This window comes from Myodes glareolus, chromosome 22 (assembly GCF_982192425.1).
Source record: "Myodes glareolus chromosome 22, mMyoGla1.1, whole genome shotgun sequence".
Lineage (NCBI taxonomy): Eukaryota > Metazoa > Chordata > Mammalia > Rodentia > Cricetidae > Myodes > Myodes glareolus.
The window spans coordinates 58,878,211-58,893,984 of NC_142047.1; the positions used below are offsets into that span (position 1 = coordinate 58,878,211).

The 15,774-nt window shown below is 39.4% G+C and overlaps 1 protein-coding gene and 1 pseudogene across 1 annotated transcript in view; one reads left to right on the forward strand and one right to left on the reverse strand.

Annotated features, from left to right (window-relative positions):
- Ccny (cyclin Y) overlaps positions 1–15,774 on the forward strand; it is a 104,778-nt gene that overhangs the window by 18,832 nt on the left and 70,172 nt on the right. The window lies entirely within an intron of this gene.
- Positions 674–1,143, reverse strand: LOC125410528 (mitochondrial import receptor subunit TOM20 homolog pseudogene; annotated as a pseudogene).

Genomic DNA, 15,774 nt, shown 5'->3' on the forward strand with positions numbered 1-15,774 from the left:
CTACATCAATAGCTAAGTACCAGGTACTAGGAGATGTATTAATCTGCCCACCATGCACATCTTGTACAGTAACTGCAGTTAGAGTCATTACTTAAGTTTGTTGTGATCATTAACTGTCATTCTCCAGGATCCATCTGTCTTCTCCACAGGTCAGATAGGAGAGTTAAAAGGAGATGTGTTGGGAACTCCTTTCAAGGCCCTGATGGTAGAATTAATTTTATACATCTTAGGTACACAGTATTGTTTTGGGCTCACTATTTTCCCTGGAAGAGGCAACTCTAGTAGCTTCCATTTGGCCTTTCTAACCATAGCAGCCCTCACTCCACAGGTCAGGAAACCTGTGAAATTCTGGCATCTTCTAAGTGTACTAATCTTCAGTCTTTATCCTGGGACTGGGGAATTATCCATACGATGAATCAGGAACCCCACTGGACCCCACTCTGAATCAAATTTCAGACTAAACTCTATGGGTCATCTCACCTCCATCGACCCCTGTTTTAGCTATAGGGTTTCAGTGCTTCAGGTGGGGTATCTCCTAAAATCACTGCCAACTCAGAGCAACTAGATCTTCCCAAAGTACACATTGACTTTGGTAGACTTCAGTATAGTTCATGACAAGCATATTTGTCTTTTCCCCCCTGAGCCAATTCTCAGCTAATTATTAAATTATTCTTTACTGAGATTTTATTGTGTATTCCACATCATCTTCAACCAAGCTCTGAATTCTGACTAATGGTTGGAAGCTTGGTCAAAAGCATCTGGAACACTGGTGGTGGAAGAGTCTGCTGTAACACTTGCAACAGCTGCTGAGGCTGCCCACACACAGCAGTTGCATTTGTCAGGTGATCTACACTGTTCTGTCTTTTCAAAAAAGAATCTCTGAACAGCTTCAGCATCTTTTAAGTCAAGTAACTTGGAAAGCCCACAGCTCTCTCCTGAGCAAGCTTCTGTTTCTTCATTCTCAAGTCTGTTCTTAAAGTTAGGATTACTTTGCTGTTTGCAATCAAAGTACATGTAATACCCAATAATGAGGGCACCACACATGTCTGAGGCAATGGCACTGTATCTGCCCACTGTCTTCTCTGGGCTTGGGTGTGTGCTGGTCCTCAGCAGTCTGCTAAGCAGTGGTTGACTCCAACTCATCAGCCTCCATCCCAACAGTAAAACTTTTTAACCAATTCTCATATTGTTTTTCTTTTTAGTATTTTAACAAAGTTTATTCTTAAGAGGACTGGCCTTCAACCAAGACTAACCACCACAGTGCCTTCCAGAACTTCTAGGTTAGCAGTTTTATAACTACTAACTAGATTATTAAATATTAATGATACTTACAGTGATGTTGAAATCATAATGTGCTAAGAAAAGCCAGTATTGTGAAGCCATTTTTGCTATACACTTTGGTGGCTGAGTTTACTCTTTCTGTATTAGGAGCACTCACTGTGACATAAAGTGATCATGTTGTAGTGTTGCTTCTTAGTGTATAAAGATCTAATAATCTCATATTTTTAAATGCTTGGAATATTTTAGCTTTGGTTCTCTTGCTTAATTCTTTCCTTCCTTCCTTCCTTCCTTCCTTCCTTCCTTCCTTCCTTCCTTCCTTCCTTCCTTCCTTCCTTTCTTTCTTTCTTATACAATATTCTGTCTGTGTGTATACCCGCAGGCCAGAAGAGGGCACCAGACCCCATTATGAGATGGTTGTGAGCCACCATGTGGTTGCTGGGAATTGAACTCAGGACCTTTGGAAGAACAGGCAATGCTCTTAACCTCTGAGCCCTCTCTCCAGCCCCCCTCTTGCTTTATTCTATTAAGTGTTCATACAGAACATTTCTTGTTCTTTCATTTGAAAATGATAATATTGACATTGGGGTCAGTGTGGGTAGGTTGGCTATCCCTCCAAAGCATATTGTATTTTTAAATCTTTATCAGAGTTGAAAAATAATGAGTTCTTCAGTTGGAATTCTCTCAATAGATAAAGATGTTAATGCAAGTAGGATGCTAGTAGTGTGAGGAGCTAGACAAGATGAGGAGCTAGTTGAGTTTAGACAAATTGTTATGCTTCCTATAATGGACATGGTTCTAGTATGTTGTCTCAGTTACCGTTCTATTGCTGTAGTAACACACTATAGCCACTGTAGGTAGGTTACAGAGGTGCTCCCACTGAGAAGTATTAAGAGCTTGGTGCCTCCAGGGAATTTATGGGTTCTTTTTTCTGTGGGTTCACAAACAATATTCATTTAAATTTTAAATTCAGGCTTTCTGCTGGAGGTTAGGAACACAATGATCAGTATCACCAGGACCTTGTCCTTAAGAACCTAGTGCTCTGCTGGGTATGCAAATGAGCATTTACTGTTCTGTGTGCAATGGAAGGAGGGTTGAGGGGTATGGTCAGGGAAAGTTTACAGGACAGTATGATGAGTAGCAGTTTTAGGAAACCAGTAAATGTGCCTCAGAAAGAGTCGTTGTTGTAGTTAGGTAGGTTAGATTTGCTAGTGACGCAGTCTCCACATGTCTTGGAAAACGAATTTGGCTCATTCAAAGGATATTTGGTAGAGATTGCATAACGACTGGTGTACATCAGAAACTTGTTTCTTGTATATCTTTCATATATTTTAGATTTTGAAAAGTGATCAAAGTGTCTCGTGGAACATAGGATAGTTCTCTTTAGAAATGACAATGAATATGGTATATTTTGTTGAGCATGAGAAAGTGGCTTTCATGGAATCAGAGAGTTCCTAGCTGCAGGATCCTAGAAACCCTGTTTACATGGAGGACAGCCGAGCTCTTAGTCTCTCCTCAGCACATCACAGAACAGTGTCAGCTGTGTGTCAGGACTCCAAAGCATAGAAACTTTTAGTGAACCCTGCTGCTCCTCTTCTGATCAGTTTGCATAGTATGACTATAGATCGCAAAGAAGAAAGTGACTCATCATCTCACAGCTTTCAAAACAAAACAAAAAACCCACATTAGTCTGAATAAGAATTACTGCCCAGAGAATTGTGTTAGTTTTCAAACTGTATGGCAGTGTGGAATCACCTGATCCGTATAATCTGCTAGGTTTTATAGTTTAGGACCTTGGGTACAGCATATTTTGAATATAAAGTTAGGTCTGCTGTCACCTGTGTTCATTCTTGTCCCAGGGGCTCAATTCTTTGTTTCCACTTTTCCTCACAGGGCTGTACCTACCTCCAGTGCTTACCAGTGATTGGATAAAGCATCACTTCCTGCCACATTGACCTCTGCAGCTAGTAATAAAGTGCCTTCCACTCAAAGTTATCTTAGGAAAAGCAAGAGAGGTCTCCAAGAAGGAAACCATAATATTAGTTTGATGAACTAATATTTGTTCACAAGTGACCAAAGTCCACCACACTCAGGAAATGATACCATATAAAAGTCTCAACACCAGAAGATATATTGTTGTCAACCTTGGAGACTGCCTATGACAAACATTAATTAAAATTCTGTCAGTTATATTTATCAGAAGTCTGTTGAAATTGACTTGGGTAATTCATTTGGCAGAGTGCCTGGCCCAGCATTTACTGGGTTTTAGTCTCCATCCCATATAGTGTAGTGGTGTCATGGTACAAGCCTGTAATTCCAACTCCCAGGAGGTGGAGGCAGGAGGATTAGAAGGGATTCAAGATCATCTTCTACTAGGTAGATTTGAGGCTAGCCTGGGCTACCTTGTCATAAAGACCAACTACTAAAAACTGGCTGGAGTACTTGGGCTGAGGAATTGGGAAGAGAAAACTTACTGTATATGAGGGTTTCTATGGCGTTCAAGGGCAAAATATACTGAGTTTCACAAGGAACTGGAACTAGGAGTTGGATGAGGTGATTACTTCCTTCACTAGTCTTTCCCTGTGTCACAGATTTGTTTCTCAAATTCGTTATAAAATAGTTCCCTTTCTTTGTGTGTGTATAATTATCTTCTTCATTAGCCTCTCCCTATGTCACAGATTTGTTTCTCACAAATTCTTTATAAAACAGTTCCTTTTCTTTGTGTGTGTATGTATGTAGATATGTATGTGTATATTATATATATGTATATATATATATGAAATTTGCCACCCATAAATCCTTGCCTTTAGAACTACTAAAAGACTAAGGAGTCTTGTTTCCAATAGAGAGTAAAGAGTTGACTCAGACCATTCAATGGGTGGCTTCTCTGGAGTAAAGGATCAAATGAGATGAAGTACTGAGCTCTCTGACTTGTGTTTCTTGACCCTGGCCCTTTAAGGAACACTTAAAGAAACACAGACTTGCTTTAGCTTTCAGTTTGGATTTGTCTGATGTTTATTCTGGATTGACTTCAGGCCATGCATTTTGTCAGTAATGTGGCAGGAGTCACATATCACATCAATAGACTATGTTCCCTGTTAGTGCTCCCTTGTTCTGTGGACTTGGACCCCTGGCCAGACTGAGGATCTGTCTGTCTTCCGAGCAGATAGGAGGTAAACCAGGCTTGACCTCCTAGAAGATCCAGGCCTCCTGTGTTCCAGAAGGATCAACTAGTGTGTTCCTACACAGACAGTTGGAACTTGTGACTTCTTATAATACGTTAATTAATTTAGGGGATGCAAATCAGCGGTAGAACAGTTCTCCAGCCTTTTTCTACTCTGTCAGCTCTGACTTGTCAGTCTTCTGGCTATTCTGCCTCTACTGTCCTGTCTTCATGATTCAAGTCGGTCCTACAGCTGATTGATAGGATCTGGTTATTATTGGAGACTTTTCTTGATCTCCCACTGCTCCACCCTCCCCTCTGTGTATGGATGCCATTTGTGCTCTAAAGGGAAATTTCCAATGTTTCTCAGATGTCTCTCAGAGCTCACCAACAAAGTTGACAAGGCAGTGAGCACCAGATAATATGTCTGTCTCCTCTTGCCCAGTGCTAGGATTACAGACCACCATTCCTGTTTTGCTCCCCCTCCCAAGGTCTTCATGGTTGTACTTTAGTGACTGAACAGTCTCCCCAGGCCTCTCTTCTATACTTCTTTGTAGATGTCTCTTTCTTATTTGTTACTTGTTTACGTTTCGGGCTAAAACATACTATAAAAATGACGACTTAAATAATACAGTTCAGTAGTAGTAAATACATTCATACTGTTTTTTTTGCCAATTACACCAGCCATGGCTAGAGTGTTTCATTCACCCAAACTTTCATTATTGTCCAGTTATGAAGCAGTGGCTCTTCATTTCTCCATTTCCCCATCCCCTCTTTGAGATTTATTACTCTGTCTACTTTAAGTAAGTGGGACCTGAAGTATTTGTCCTCTTGTAACAGGCTCAGGTTTAATGTTGTCTGGATTCATCCATTTTGTAGTATGGTCAGGATAACTTCCCTTTTCAAGGTTGATACATCTCATTGTCTGTGCCACATTTGGTTAATCATTAGCTTGTCATGGGCATCTAGATTGCTTCTATCATTCAGCTATTCAGATAGTGTTACCATAAACAAGATACGTAGAAACATCTGTTTGATCCTTTGCTTTTGATCTTTGGGGTATATACTCAGAAGTGAAATTTTGCTAGAACTGCTATACTTTGAAACTTTGAATCTTTGGCAAATTTGTGTTCTCAATGTTCAATGTGACAAGAATAAAATTGATCAAGAAGCTGGATCACTGTATCATGTACCATAAATACCAAAATAGGTGACAGCAATTTTCAAAGTCATTCATTTTTTAAAATATTGCTTACCACCTTGCTTATGGAGCTGCATATTGAATGGAAAATTGAGAAAAGAATGTAGAAAGGAGTTATTTATATTTCTATCTTACAGAGTAGTGCTTGTTTTTGATATTTTAAAGTATCTTAGTTGACTATGAATATCCTAGTGGGATATCTCTATATGATTATATACAATGTATAGCTTGAAGTATGTTTGTATCAGAGAGCAAATTTATTTATTCACTGCTTGATTTTTTTCCCCTCAAATGTATAAAAGTTTTCACACTTATACGTATGGATATAAATGGGACAATAAGATGACTATATACTTCCCTTTTTTATTATTATTAAAGGAAGACCTCTAAGTGCTTTGGAATAAACCTCTTGTACACTGTAAAGATTTGTCACTTGAATTGGTTTAATAAAATGCTGATTGAGCAGTAGTCAGATAGAAAGTATAGATGGGGCAACCAAACTAAGGATGATGGGAAAGAGAAGAGCCGAGTCAGAGGTTACCAGCCAGACTTGGAGAGAGCAAGATGGGCACACTGCTCTACTGAGAAAAGGTAACACCATGTAAGTCAGGAATATGGGTTAACTTAGCTGGTTAATAATAAGCCTGAGCTATTGGTTGAGCATTTATAAGTAATATTAAGCCACTACATGGTAATTTGGAAAGTGACTGCCTGGTATTTGTGACTGAGTAACTCCAAGACAGGAAGCTTCCACCTACATCTGAGTGATTATATAAAACATTATTATTAAATATTGTTAATAGCAAGATGTATCAGTTATATAATTATTTTATTTTTGTGAGACAGGGTCTCTTGAAGTCCAGGCAAGTCATTAATTTTGCTGTGTATTTGATGGTGACCTTAAACTTCTTTTATTCTTGCTTCTGCCTCCCAAGTGCTAGAATCACAGACTTTGCACCACCACAGCTGGCTTTTGCAGTTCTGCTGATGAAGCTCAGGCCTTTGTACATACTAGGCACACACACTATGGACTGAGCTGTATCCACAGTACCCATACTTGAAATCGTTAAGAGTATTGATCATACTAGACTTGAGTCATTTGATTTAAATTTTGGTAAGAGCTTTAAACAAACGAACAAATAAAACCCTTTGGTAAGTAGTAATGTAATATCTTGTTTGCATTGTTTTGAGGGCTTTCCTTAGGATATGTTCCTAAAAGTAAGTTTGCTTTCAAGGCTGAGCATTTGGTCAACCGACTGGTGTGTTCTTCCTAGAGAAGACTATATCTTCTGCTCTCAACATTTGTTAGTATCCTGTATTTCTTTATGTAAAGTTTAGGCCATGAGGTCTTTCTCCTTTGCACATATTAGCATGTCTCTTGTTTTCCTTTTTCAGCTCTTGTTTAAGTAATCAGGTTGGTGAGACGATGCGTGTAGCTTCTGACATTATTAGAAAACACTGCCTCACAGGAAACTCTGATACTGTGGCTCTTACACTCTTTCCACCCCCATCTTCAGCAATATTCCGTGAGCATTAGGTGTGGGAATGTTCTGTAGATATATCCTTCAGTATTGTTCTCCCCTACTCTGCAATTTGATTGGTTGTGGTTTTCTGTAATGGTCTCTGCTTAATGAGAGGTAAGAACCACCCTTATTTGTGGATATAAAAGAACAGATATTTGGAATATAGTTAGAGGATGCACTGCTTTAGTAAAGTGATGGTTGTAAGTTCTCCTTAAGATCTATGACTTCACTAATTCAATAGATTTCCAGTACCAATCATGGTCTCCCTCTTGTTGATTCAGTCTTAAATCCAATTAGAGAACTGTTGGTTATTGCCAAGGTCTGGGTGCCACTGTTGACCCTTAGGATTATCATGCCTAAATTATATATTTAGGGGTGTGTGTGTGTGTGTGTGTGTGTGTGTGTGTGTGTGTACGTGTGTGCACACATGCGCTAATAAAAACAATTAATGAGAAAAGGTGCCATGAATTTGAAAGAGAAGAAGGAGAGGTATATGGACATTTTTGGAGGGGGAAAAGAAGGAATAATTGATGTAATTATAATCTCAAAAATTTCAACAATTTTTTTCTGTTTTGTTAACTAAATTTTTCATTTATTTTACATCCTAACTGTAGTTTCCTCTCCCTTCTCTCCTTGTGTTCCTTCCCCACACTCTCCCATCCCCAACTGCCTCCTCTCTGCCCCCTTCCTCCTCTGTTTCTGTTCAGAAAGGGGCAGGTCTCCATGGTGTCAACAAAGCATGGCATATCAAGTTGAGGTAGGATTAAGCTCTTCCCTTTGTTTTGAGGCTGGGCAGTGCAACCCAGTATGAAGAATGGGTTCCCCAAAACCAGCACAAGTGTTAGGGCCAGGCCCTGACTCCTCTGCTAGAAGTCCCACAAATAGACCAAGCTACACAACTGTCACACATATGTATAGGGCCTAGGTTGGTCCCATGCGGGCTCCCTAGTGTAGATCCAGAGTTTATGACTTCCTATGAATCCAAGTTAGTTGTTTCTGTAGGTTGATTTATGATGACCTTGACCCTCCCTGTCTTAAAATCTTTCTTCCCTCTCTTCAATAGGATTCCCAGAAGTCAGCCCAGTGCTTGACTGTGGATCTCTGCATCTGTTTCCATCAGTTATTGAACTAAAGCTCTCTGATGACAATCATCAATCTGATTACAGGAGATGGCCAGTTCAGGCACCCTTTCTGCTATTGCCAGGAAGCTTAGTTGGGATCATCCTTGTGGATTCCTGGGAGTTTCCCTGGCACCAAATTTCTCTTGACCCTAAAATCCACCCCGCATCAAGACATCTTTCATACTCTCCCCCTCTGTCCCATCCCCCAACACACCCAACTTAATCCCTCATGCTCACATCCTCCCACCACCACCACCAGTTTGCCTAGGAGATCTCTTCTATTTTTCTTTCCCAGGAGGATTCAATGCGACCCTCTTTGAGTACTTCTTTTTACCTAGCCTCTCTGGGGCTGTAGATTGTAGCATGGTTATCCTTTCCAGCTAATATTTATTGTTGAGTGGGTAAATATTATGTTTGTCTTTCTGGGTCTAGATTACCTCACCCAGGATAATTTTTTTTTTCTAGTTTCATCCATTTGGCTGCAAATTTCATGACGTCAATTTTTTTTCCAACTGAGTAGTATTCCATTGTGTAAATGTACATTTTCTTTATTCTTTGATTGAGGGGCATCTATATTGTTTCCAGGTTCTGGCTATTATGAATAGTGCTGCTATGAACATAGCTGAGCAAGTGTTCTTGTATGATTAAGTATCTTGATTAAGTTTCTTGATTGCCAGTTTTCTGAGATACTGCCATATAGATTTTCCAAGTGACTGTACAAGTTTACACTCCCATCAACAGTGGAGGGATGTTCCCCTCCACTTCCTGTCCAACATAAGTTGTCATTAGTGGTTTTGATCTTAGCCATTCTGATAGTTGTAAGATAGTATCTCCGAGTCATTTTGATTTGCAGCTAACTGTTGCCTAAGGATGTTGAACATTGCTTTAAGTATATCTTGGTCATTTGAGATTCTTCTGTTGAGAATTCTCTGATTAGATCAGTACCCCAATTTTAAATTGGATTATTTGGTATTTTGATGTCTAGTTTCTGGAGTTCTTTATATATTTTGGAAATCAGTCTTCTGTCAGATGTGGGCTTGGTGAAGATCTTTTCCTATTCTTTAGGCTGCCATTTTGTCTTCTTGATAGTGTCCTTTGCCTTACAGAAACTTTACAGTTTCAGGAGGTCCCATTAATAATTGTCTATCTCAATGTGTGTGCCTCTGGTATTCTATTCAGGAAACTGTCTCCTGTGCCACTGCATTAAGGCTACTTCCCACTTAAAGAAACAGTTTTTTAAGAAAGCAAGTTTTTTTTTTACCTTGACCTTTGTTCATCCCAAGATAACCAGATTTAGTCCTTCCTCAGACTCTGATGTGCAAGGATTACAAGTGTGCATCACAAAGGCTAACTTGGAAAGGTTTTGGAGATTGAATTCTTTTTAATAGGCAAGAATATAAACAACACTATTAGAGATGTTGAAATAATCTCAGACTTGGGTATTTGAGGTTAATTCCTGAGTTCAAGAACAAGTTGGATTTTATATCTCTAATTAAAAATATTTTTTTGAAAACTGAACTCTGGGCATGGTGTTTTACATGGACTTACATTGTTAATGTCAGCATTGTTTATCCTGAGATAAGAGTATTTCCTGGAATCTGAGGCTAGCCTGGACTACTAAATGTTATTTTTCAGGTGTTTAGTATTTGATAGATCATTACACTCAATAGATTCTTCCTTTATTCTCTGCAGCATGTATTGAACATCAATGAGGACGAGGACCATGACATTATATTAAGTATATCAGAATTAAATGTTGCCAATTTCTGAAACCAGAGTGGTCCGCTTTACCTGTTACAATTGTGCAACCAATAACAAGATCAAGCAATGAGACCTGAGCAGGGAAGGAGGCTTTTGGCTAAGAATAGAAGTGAGAGATAAGATAAAAGTACAAAATCAATTTCTTAACTTCTTGGGACTTAGGAGGTAATAGTTACAGAGTCAAAGAAATGGGAGGATTTTTACTCTTTTTTTTGGGTGGGGGGAGTGTCAAGATAGAGTTTCTCTGTAACTTTGGAGCCTGTCTGTCCTGGAACTCACTCTGTAGACCAGGCTGGCCTCAAACTCACAGAGATCCGCCTGTCTCTGCCCCCCCCCCCTCAGCCCCGAAATGTTGGGATTAAAGGTGTGTGCCACCACTGCCTGGCCCTTCTTTCTTCTTTTATGATTCTTCCATATTGTCATGGCAGTTATTAACTGCTGTGTTGTTGGAAATGTGTCATTTAACTTACAGGTGAAATTATGAAATTAGAAGCCATCTGGCTGACACTGTGACAGCCTTCTTAAATACAACCAGTTTTAACCAATCCACCTAAAGAACAACTTCTAGCCTTAAATCCTGTCCTTAAGATTAACAGAAATAGGGAATGGAGTAGGTGGGAATTGCCAAAATATGCAAGATATGACTTCTGCTTCTAGTCTCTGCATGTTAGGCTACGTGTGTTACATATTTTGTTAGTTGAGCAAAAGTTGGTGCTGAAAGCAATATGCACAAGAGAATGGGTGGTAAGTGTCAAAGGAACAAGGTGGGACTTACAGTCCAAGTGATCTGGGAATGTTTAATGGTAAAGACAGAACAACATAGAGAATGTTTCTGACTGGGAGAGGCAGTGGGAAGGATCTAGATGTGGAAAGGTGCGAGGTTTATACAGGTCATGGTTAGTAGGGTCAGGTTACTCCAGACCCTTGGGGTTTCTTTCAGGCAGGGACTGTCAGGTGTGGGTAGTAGACTTCTCTGATCTAATAGGAAGATTATTATACTAGAAAAATAGTAAGAGCCAATGAGACTAGTCTTCCTGGTTCCATGAAGTCTGTGTATTTGAGTACAGGTTGGTGGTGGTAAAAAACAAATTACAAGAAGCAAACTTGTGGTCTACACAAACACAGACTGTACCAAGCCTTTCCATAAAGCCAGGCTTTATCTGACTGGCCCTGGGCAGGTGAGAAATCACCACTGAAACTGGGTGGAACAGTAGTATAAATTTGTACTCGACGTTGTTAGAAAGGTGGACTCCAGAGTTTATATGTCTTAGGAAGCCTGCTAAGAAAGCTGTGTTAGTTGATTGAAACTGGAGTTTCAATGGAAGAGTGAGGTCTGGCTTTGATGAGGATGGTGTTTCCAAAATTGATTTTAATACATTACTGTTTTAGAGGTAATTTTCTTTTTTAATCTAGTGATACACAAAAAACTATATCTTCTGATTGATGCTCCCAAATTGGTGTCAAGGTGATAATAAAATTTATACTGTATGTACTCAATGAGAATGTGTATTGATTGACAGGAGCTTGAACTGCTTTGATTCTGGTACGACTCATAATTCACCATCCATATGCAATAAAGAGGCAAGCAGGAGTAAAACCGAGGTGTTCTGATTATCTGAAGTTTCTTTTCTTTTGTTTTCTTGTCATTAAGTGAACTGGGTGCTCATATAGTCTATTACACAGGTCGATATATATCAGTTGGCTCTTTTCTAACTTTGAGCCATGTTTTTGAAGTAGTTAAAAACAATGTTATGACCAGGCATGTTAGCACACACCCTTAATTTAGGCACTCTGGAGACAAAGACAGCTAGATCTGTGTGAGTTTGTTGCCAGCCTCATCTACATAGTGAGTTCCAGAACAGTCAGGGCTTCATAGAGAGACCTTGTCCCAAAAACAAACTAATAAACAATGTTATGTTTAATTTAAAACTATTGTTATGTAGAGTGCAGGTACAATAACATTAGGATACTCAGAGTTCAGGCAACAGTGCAAAATACTAAGAAATGACACATTTATAAAGTATTTTGAATCCTTGCATGAGAACATCCCCATCTCTTTGAAAGAAAGTGCTGACCTCAAAATTGAAATTTCTCTCCCTGCAACTTACAAATGCTGGAATCACAGGTGTATGCCCCCAGACTGGTAAGTTAACCTTAATAACAGTGTACACTATTATGGCTTTCTTGCATCTCACTTCTGTGAAATGTGTTCTATGGGATATTTTTGTTGTTGTTTTGTGAGATGGGGAGAGAGAGAGAGAAAAACATAAATTTATTCTGGACTACAAATACTGCCCTAAAATGTGAATTAATATTTTTTCCAGCTATTGTCTTAATGTTTTTTCAAAATTTTGAGTTTCTTACTAATTTAGCCTTGTAATTACAGTTACTGTAATTTAAAGATACCATCGTCTTAAAAACTGAGGTTTGAGGCTAGAGAAATGGCTCAGTGTCCAAGAGCACTAGTTACTCATGCAGAGGATCTGGGATCAGTTCCCAGCATCCACACCACATGGTGACTCACAGCCATCTTTAACTCATCTTCAGGGGATCCAGTACTAGACACATACATGCTATGTGCATACATACGTACAGGTAAAACATCCATGCACATTAAAAATAAATTTGAACTAACAAAGATTTGGGGCCGGTGAAATAGCTCAGCAGGTACTTGTAGTCAAACTCTATGATCTAAATTGTAGATGCGCATAGTGAAAAAAGAGAACCAGCGCGCGCACACACACCACCACCCCTCCCCCCAACACACCCCAGCTGAGGTTTTTGTCACAGTAAAAGTGGTGTAAGTCTATTCTGGGCCATGTTCCTGAGTGAGAACTTGAAATGTGACTGCCTAGATCCAATGCTTGTTTAAGTTGAAGACCTCCTTGTGGGTGCTTTGTAAGCTACTCAGTTTAAGCGAATGTATTTACATCGTTGTTGAACTTGGACATTGGAACTTGGGAAGATGGAAAATCTCAAGTGAAAGATTTCTGATATTGGGTTTTTTTTTACCTGTCAATCAGCACTGTCTCAAGTAGGAGACAATTGTAGGAGGTAATTCCACTAAGCAGGTAGGTGAAGTGTATGAAGTATAAATAGATAACCACCACTGGAGGACATTTGAAGTTGAGAACCTAGGAGAATAATGAACTTCACTGTCAGCTAGCGGAGAATGTTTGCACAGGTTCACGTTCAAATGTTTACAATGGAAAGACTTTCTTTTTTCTTTTTTCCCTTTCTTATTTTGAAACAGTTTACCTGTGGCCCAGGCCCTCCTGGAAATTACTATGTATTTCTTGTGCCTGTGACCTAGGCCCTCCTGGAAATTACTATGTATTTCATGCTTGCCTTAGTCTTCTGGGTGCTGGAATTCCAGGTATGAGCTTTCATATCTGGAGAAACTTGTTTTTCCTATTTAAAAAAAAAAAACTTGCCTTATTTTATATGAAACTTTAACGTCTTATAGTCAAACAAAACTTAGGTTCATAGTTTGTCAATTTTGAAAAGGTATTTTGTGGTTTTGCTACCAATGAAAGCAATACTGATCATAAAAATAAAAAAATACAGAGCTAAAAAGACTCTTTTATGTCTATGTTGCTACTACAAGAGTACCTGCTACAGGAATACTTACTGCAAGTGGAGATGGTTTTGCTTAATTTTCCTTGGTTATAAGATTGCTTTTGTTTTCTGTTGCCTCTTATGAATTAAAATTGTCATTTGAAATGTACTATTAGGTAAATAGGAAATGATTAGAGGTCTAAATCAGTTGATTATGTACATACACTTGGGTGTGACATCTTTGCTTTGTTGTTTAGGAAAACATTTAATATTAGAATTGCCAAGTTAGGCTTAGTGTGCATTTATTTAGGTGTAGGGTTTCTGTGGCTCTTCTAGCACATTCTAAAAAGGAGGTCCTTCAGCCTCACCTGGAGCATGCTGTTAGCCCAGCTCAAAATCCTCCTGACTTGGCATCCATAGTTGCTGGAATTATATATATAGTCTGCCATGCTAGTGTAACAAACTTGAAGGTTTCCCAACACCCTTCTCTTTGCCCTTGCCATACTGTTCAGTCATGGAGATTTTGCTTTGGGTAAGTGGTGTGGTTAAGTGGGAATTTGTTGTTTGCTTATTTGCTTTTGAGACAGTGTGTGCTGTGTAATCCAGGCTTTTCTAGACCTTGCATTCCTCCTATCCCAGCCTCCTCCTGAGTGTTAACATTATAGGCACATACCACTGTACCTGATTTAGCTGCCATTTTAAGGTGATTTCCTGGATGCTTCTGAGTAGGATGATTAGCAGGAATTGGCAGGGAGGTGTAGGGGTCCGCTGAAAGCCTAGGGTCTAACCTTGAGTCCACTTGCAGATTAGAATCCTTGCTTTACCATGCAAAGACCTGTTTTAGTTAGGATTTCTGTTGCTGTGCTAAAACCATGATTGTACTATTAAATATCAGCTTTCTACCAAATACCATAAACTTTTGTTTAGAAAAGGAGTTCAAGTCTTTTTATCTTAATATAATTCCCCACCAACACACTTAGTAAAACCTTTGTGTAGACAAAGGCTCCCTGCTGCATTCTAAAAATTTGATGACCCACAGCAGTGGCCCTCAGCCTTTTCTCCTTTTTACCTGGAGCTTTTCTGTCCTGCTCACCAGTCCCTCAGCAGCTTATAAAATAATCACCCAGAGGCTTAATATTAATTGGCTAGTGGCTCAGGCTTCTTACTAGCTATCTCTTACATTTAAATTAACCCATTTCTATTGATCTATGTATTACCATATGACTGACATTACCTCATTTTCTACATGTCTTGCTTCCTGGCAGCTGCTAGCATATTCTCTCGACTTTGCCTTTTTTCTCACTGTATCTCTGCTTGCATTTCCCGCCTACTTATATCCTACCCTACCTTAGGCCAAACCAGCTTTATTCATCAACCAATAAAAACAACACATACTCACAGTGTACAGAAGGGCATCCCACATCACTCATTGTTTCCTGTGTGCCAATTCTTTTATTTTAGGACTTGTCCTCATCTCAAGCACACAGCTGAAGGGCTTTGAGTTTAGGAGTGGGGCACTTTCATTAATATGTGTTCCTCTGTGGGCTTGAGGCTGTGCCTTATGTCCAGAGACCTAGGTCCACACCCACATTCTCAGGAAGCTTTTGGCATTAATCAGATGACTGCCTTTCAGGCACAGCTTCAGTTAAGAATAGTCACCTCTAAGAACTCACATGTACACAGTTTGATTGCATGATAGAGAACAGCTGTGTGACACAGTTGTTCTACTCAGATTGGAATGGTACTAATCTGGTTATTTATGTCTTCCATTACTAGAAATAGGTTATGTTTGTGTATATGGACACCTGTATTTGAGATGAGATTGTGTGGAAGAGATCATCATATGGTATTATTCTGCAGACACTATGTTAATCCCATTGAGTAAGAATAAGACCACTACCACAATTTTTGAGTCACTTTTGAAGCAAACTTTTTTGAGTACTGGCCAGAACTATGGACACTGGTCAGACCCATACCAGGATTCTCAGAGTATCCCACAAGACTACAAACTTCCTGCCTGTGTAACTCCTGTCTGTGTTTGATCAAGCACATCCTGTGCAGTTGGGGCACCCAAGCTTGTTTACAGAAATGAGAACATACGGCTTGTTTTCTATATGAACAAAGCCCCCAGCATTCCAGGAACTCCTTGGGCAAGTGGAGCTTATAGGT